This window comes from Portunus trituberculatus, chromosome 10 (genome assembly GCF_017591435.1).
Source record: "Portunus trituberculatus isolate SZX2019 chromosome 10, ASM1759143v1, whole genome shotgun sequence".
NCBI classification, from domain to species: Eukaryota; Metazoa; Arthropoda; class Malacostraca; order Decapoda; family Portunidae; genus Portunus; species Portunus trituberculatus.
This window is the reverse complement of record NC_059264.1, coordinates 10878705-10885334: the sequence shown is the minus strand read 5'-3', so window position 1 is coordinate 10885334 and position 6630 is coordinate 10878705.

The following is a 6630-nucleotide window of genomic DNA, read 5'->3' as shown; positions in this document are numbered from 1 at the left end:
CTCTCTCTCTCTCTCTCTCTCTCTCCCCATGAATATTGCACCAGTTAAAGAGAATCAAATGTTGCCACTGAAGAAAAAACGTACTTTCGGAATAGAATGATGCGGGAGAGAGAGAGAGAGAGAGAGAGTGTGTGTGTGTGTGTGTGTGTGTGTGTGTGTGTGTGTGTGTGTGTGTGTGTGTGTGTGTGTGTGTGTGTGTGTGTAAACCCTCAGGTTTTCTCGCTACATCTGCAGATACGGAAGAAGATATGCAAGAAAATATATACAGGAAGGATACAATAGAATTCACTCCTGTAGGCTGAGAGAGAGAGAGAGAGAGAGAGAGAGAGAGAGAGAGAGAGAGAGAGTGGCGTCCTTTCATATACATATTCTTCTTTGTTAAGGCGACAAAGAAGGAAGAGATGATCGCAAAAAAATTACTCTCCACCACCACCACTACCACCACCATTACCTTAAACTCTCGCTCACTACAGATAATACTTCCACTACAAAGAGTACTAGTGTCGGAGTAACGTGGGCTTTAAAGAGTGTAGCAGTAAACACATGCATCAGTTCTACGCACGCGCTTCCACAGTAAAACAGAGCCTCTCCTCGTCGGACTAGTGAAGTTAAGCATCGTTGAGTCCGATTAGTAGTTGTATAGGTGACCGCCTGAGAACACACACACACACACACAGTAAGATAGTACCAGTCTTTCGCATCACCACTTTCAATTGTCCACGCATTTCTCCGTGCCTTGGTCAACTGAGCGTCATCAAGAATATGTTCCTTGAGGTCACCATAGATAAGACCACATTCAGAAACACTTCTCTCAACTCCTCCACTACATTTAAAGGCTCTAGTTGAAGTTACTGGATGGGGAGTTAAAATGCTGTCTGTGTGGTTTCGGTAACAGATTTCTACATTCTGAACAGTAGAAACACTCCTGAGAACCGGACCAGCTATTTCTTGTGGCCTTGGAATAGTAGTGGTGAGAGAGCAGAGTGTTTCAGAATACTGTCTAATATTCGTCACCACATTGTTTAGAGAGCGACCAGGATAGACTCAAATGCACCATCCTGCTCCTCCTTCTATCTTTTGTGTAAATACATGTCCAAGGAGACAGTTATATATTCAAGGTGTCCAAATCCTCCTAGTAACATCATTGCCTCTCGCTTCCAAACACTTACACACACATACACTATGCTACTATTGATGCTGCTACTGCTACCATGCATCACTAACCTGAGTACACTTATGCGGCACATGTCACGCTGAGTACTTCCACACCATCCATTTACTCAAGCACTGCCCACCACCTCTTCTCATCCATCACCGCCACAACACACCGTCCTTGGCTCATGTTCCGCCGCTTCCTGCTTCACAATGGACTGGAGTGTTGAGGGAATATCGATGGAATGATTGTACGCCGAAAGAAGGACTGAGAAGGATTCCAACAGGTGGTTGTGTCGGTGTTGTTTGCCAAGTTTACCAGTGAGAAACCATGCCCTTGATTTTCTTTATAGGCAAAAACATTTGAGATTCTGGTTTGTCAGAACATTAACAATTCGTCGTCTCTATGCATGGTGACCACTCGATATCAATTCCTTAAATGCCATGATATTGATTTCATTATATTATAGTTAAGCTTTAGTTGTACGTACAATAGCTTTCCGTTTCTCTACCTGCACAAATTTCACTATGTTCTGCGTAGTTGTTATGAGTTATGCCAAGTTAGTGATGACGCTTTGAGTTGCCAGACCTACACATGGGAGTCGGTAGGTGTGCATGAAGCATACCTACTTATTTCCACCTGTCGTCTTATTCCACCAATCACTATCCCCTTGAATACTATGCCGCATCTCCATATTCGTTCTGTTTACCATTTGGTGATTTTCTACAGCTTCAAAAACTCATGTGGGGAATTAAAATAGTGAAGACTGTGGCCATTAATCTTCTGACCTCCATAGATCTTTCCTAATGTCAATAAAATGGTCTTATGGTACACAAATCTCATAGTAAAAATGCGTCCCATTACTGAAGGGGTTAAAATTTATAGAAGAAAAAATAGTAACGGTATATGAGGAAGTAGACAAACTGCTCAAGATTTCTGGCCAACTTAAACATAACCAAGATAACAAGAATATGAATACAAGTGAACAGTTTGAGAGAAGCAGTTGGCCACTCGACTCCACCGTGACTGTACCAGGAGACTGAGACCAAATTATGAATATTCCAGCTTCTGTCTCCAGGGAAACCCACATGTGTCAATTTGTTTTTAACGAGAGCTGCCATTGAATGAATCTGTGTGTGACGTAAGCCAATTAACGTCACGTCGCCTGCTCTGGGAAAGAAACTGAGGTACATTGAGATATATAACGTCACTATCTGAAATGACTGAAATGCACTTTTTTTTCTGAAATAGTTTAGTCTGTCTTCTTTGTACATTATAGAGAAGGTGCTTGTAGCTAAATGTGTTGCTTGATCTGACTGACTGGTGAGTATAAACAGATGGGCCTCTAAATCGAGATCATAAAGCGCCATTCTGAGGATAGATAGAGAATAGAGAAATGTCACAAATGAGAGAGAGAGAGAGAGAGAGAGAGAGAGAGAGAGAGAGAGAGAGATCGTCAAAAGAAATTTTGTCGGTGGCATAGTGGATAAGGAGGTGAGCATGCATGGGATCGGGTAGACATACATATGTAGGTTCGAATCCAACCACGTGCCGCCTTGAAACTTTGTCATTTGTCGAGTTGTTTGAAGTTACCTACATGTCACCATGATACCAAGGTTCTAGGTGGAGCTGTAATTGCCTTACATCAAAGGTGCGCTTGGGTGGTGATATAGGCCTTGATATGGGTACCACTATAAATAAAATTGCCTGCACCGCTAATAGGTGGAAGGTGGACAGCGCTTCCCTTGCTCTTCAAGTTTACCTACAGTCGCTATAGGCCATAGCATTAAAAACTAGATAAATAACAACTTTATATGAGGTTAAGTTTTCTTGTGCCCGTGACTGATCGATGAAAAGAAAGATTAGCGCCACATCAAGATCATTCGGCGCCGTGTTTGGGGGAGAGAAAGGAAGAGAGAGAGAGAAGTAATATCACAGAATCCAATACAATATAAGAACTGTACATGAGGTTAAGTTTTTCTGTAGTAGTAATTGTGATGAAGAGAACACTGACGCCACAATACCAAGATCATACTTCGTTGTGTGTGCATAGAGAGAGAGAGAGAGAGAGAGAGAGAGAGAGAGAGAGAGAGAGAGAGAGTAACATCACAAAATCGTACAATATATCAACTACAAATGAGAATAAGTTTCTTTGTAGTAGTGAATATGATAAAGAAATTAAATTGGGCCACAACACCGAGATCATATGACGCCGTGTTTAGGAAGAGAGAGGAGGAAAAAGAGAAGTAATATCACAGAATCCTACAATATAACAACTGTACATGAGGTAAAGTTTCTCTGTATTAGTAACTATGATGAAGGAAAAACAATGGCACCACAACAGCGATACCTTATGTCGCGTTGCTTGGAGAATGAGAGAGGGGAGGCATTTGTTAGTACCTCCTTCGCCTCAGTAGGAGTTATGGAGCATCGACTCGTTGCTTCCAATCCTCCACAAACATAGAATCAAAGTGGGATATCTTCCAGGAGTGGCAGGAGCTCATCTGCAAACACACACTGCATTCACAGATAAGACGGAGAGGAAACGGGAAACAGGAAACAGGATTCGATTGCACGTCTTTGGCAGGAGGAATGTTTTGTGCCTGATGAACTAGATTGAGAGGGAGGGAGGGTTGAGAATAATGCGCTGGAGTATTGCTTAGGCCCTTCAGTACTGGAACGAATTTTTATCATGAAATGTTGGTATGATTAGACTATTTTATTTACATTAGGAAGGGTTTATGGAGGTCAGAAGATTAATGGCCAGTCTTCACTATTTCAATCCCGACATAAGTTTCTGAAGCTGTATAAAGTCATCAAATAATAAGCACAATATATATGAAAACGCGTTCTGGTGCTGAAGGGTTAAGGTTTAGAAGGAGGGAGGGATGAGAAAAGTGTATTGTAGTTATATTTAAAGATTGAGAAGGAGAAAAGAAAAAAAAATGTATCACAGTAATATTTTAAAATCGGGAAAGAGAAATGGATGAGAAAAATGCTAGAAATGTTTAAAGGTCTGGCAGGAGGAAGGGATAGAAAGAAGTACTGTTAAAGGGTAAGAAGAAAGGAGAGATGAAGAAAATGGACTCTGATAATGTTTAAAGGTTGAGAGGAAGGGATGAAAAGATTGCTAGTAATGTTTAAAACCTCTTAGTACCATGACGCGTTTTACATATTCATTCTGGTTACTATTTGGCGATTTTACACAGCTTCAGAAACTTACGTGGGGATTAAAATGGTGAAGATTCTATGCATTAAGCTTCTGATACCCATAAAATCATCTAACCGTACCCAAAACTCGTGGTAAAAATGCGTCCCAGTACTGAAGAGGTTAAAAGCTAAGAGGGAAATGGACGTAGAAATATTTAAAGACTGAAAAAGAAGAGGTGAGGAAAATGTACTGTAGTAATGTTTGAAGGTTGGCTAATCGGTAGACCACCTCATGAGCCTAAATCACCCGGGAAGCTGGAAACTGTACACGATAACACGACATTCGTAGGGAAAAATTTGGCCAGATGAACCTCCATTTAGTCTTTCATGAATCGATGTCGCTACTTTTCATAATAACTAGAAGGAAAAAATAGTACCGGAAGCTAGAAGGGAATTTTTTTAGTGTTTGCGGACAGAAAGTGAGGGAGAAAGAAAAGGCTGAGAGGCATATAGTAAGATTCAAAAGTTGATTGATATATAAGCCTTTCCTACACCCTCGTCAAAGGCCTCTCAACAAATAACACTGTGCTGACCAGGGAGTATTTTGTGTCTGATGAAGTAACCCTCACTAGACTTCAAGACTGGCTGGGAAGAAAGAAAGAGCGAGGAAAAGGAATATTATCTGATTAATTGACCTACTCTCCGCTCTCGTTCAAAGCCTAAAATTGAAGATTGGAGACTGGAATCGATAAGAGGGCATTTGGAAGGGATTATTTTGTGCGTGGGATGAACTAGACAGAAATCTGGCTGACACAAAAGAGAGAGAGAGAGAGAGGGGGGAAGGTTATGTTATCTGATCTATAGACCTTTTTCACTCCTTAATCCAAAAATCCTAGAAGCTAAAACGATACTTGATAGAAGGTGTTATGTACGATGAACACTCACTTGTCTTGAAGATCTACTGAGAGAGAGAGAGAGAGAGAGAGAGAGAGAGAGAGAGAGAGAGAGAGAGAGAGTTTAAAAGTTATGCCTTCCTTACACAGTTAAAAATCACAATAAACCTGAAACTGAAATCGTAAGAAAATATTTTGTGTGTGTTGAAGTTCCACCTGAAAATGTAGAGAGAGAGAGAGAGAGAGAGAGAGAGAGAGAGAGAGAGAGAGAGAGAGCGGATGGATGGGTTGAACAGCATATAGTAAGGTTAAAAACTTGATTAATCGATAGGACCGCTCTTCACCTATATTACCTCCCTCCATCACGGCCAAGGTCAGGTCAGTTGTATGGATGTTGAAGATAATATGTTGCGGTGTCCTATTAACGCTTTTGGCTTCGCTCTCCGGTAACCTACGTGCTTCATTAACGGCGCTTCACCTCTGCTGTCTGTCAGGAGTCTGTCACTCAGGCAGGGACGACTTTGTTGGTGGTGGTGGTAGTTGTAGTTGTGGTGGTTAAAGTAGTAGTAGTAGTAGTAGTAGTAGTAGTAGTAGTAGTAGTAGTAATAGTAGTAGTAGTAGAAGTGGTGGTTTTAATGTTGGTGGTGGTCGGGGGTAGTGGTGGTAGTAGTAGCAGTTGTCTTGCTCTTAATGTTGTTGATGATGTTTTATCAGCCACAATAGTAATAATTGTAGTAGTAATGGTAGTAGTAGTAGTAGTAGTAGTAGTAGTAGTAGTAGTAGAAGTTCTAGTGATGGTGATGGTAGTAGTAGTAATAGCAGTTGTTTTGTTGTTGCTGTTGTTAATGATGACGTTTTAGCAGCAACACAATAGCTGTACCAGTATAGCAGTAGCAGAATGGAAAACAGTTGTAGTAGCAGCAGTAACGGTACGAATAGCAACAGCGATAGTATTAATGAGGATGATAAACTTTCCATCTGTCTGCATGCCTCCCTTTATTCTGCGCCCTCGCTACACAAGGTTTTCTTTCTCTCACCCCTGCTCTGTCCAACTCCCTAATGCAAGAGTTAACCAGTACTCTCTATCATTCATACCTTATCTGGTAAACTCGGGAATACCCTGCCTGCTTCTGTGCTATGACTCTACATCATTCAAGACCGAGGTTTCAAGACATTTATCCCTTCATTTCTGCTAACTCTTTCGGAACTGTAAAGGGACTGGCAACTAAGTGGGCGTTTTTTATTATTTCATTATGTTGCTCTTAGCCGGTTTTCCTCTCTTACATAAAAAAAAAAAAATATCAAGCCAGCATCCCCAGCAAGGCCACAAACAGAGCAAAACATTTCTACACTAATACTTGCAATCACAAGCACTCCCTCACATCTCGTCCTCCAAGGCTGCGAGAGGATCAGTTGCATGTAATCACCTCATCT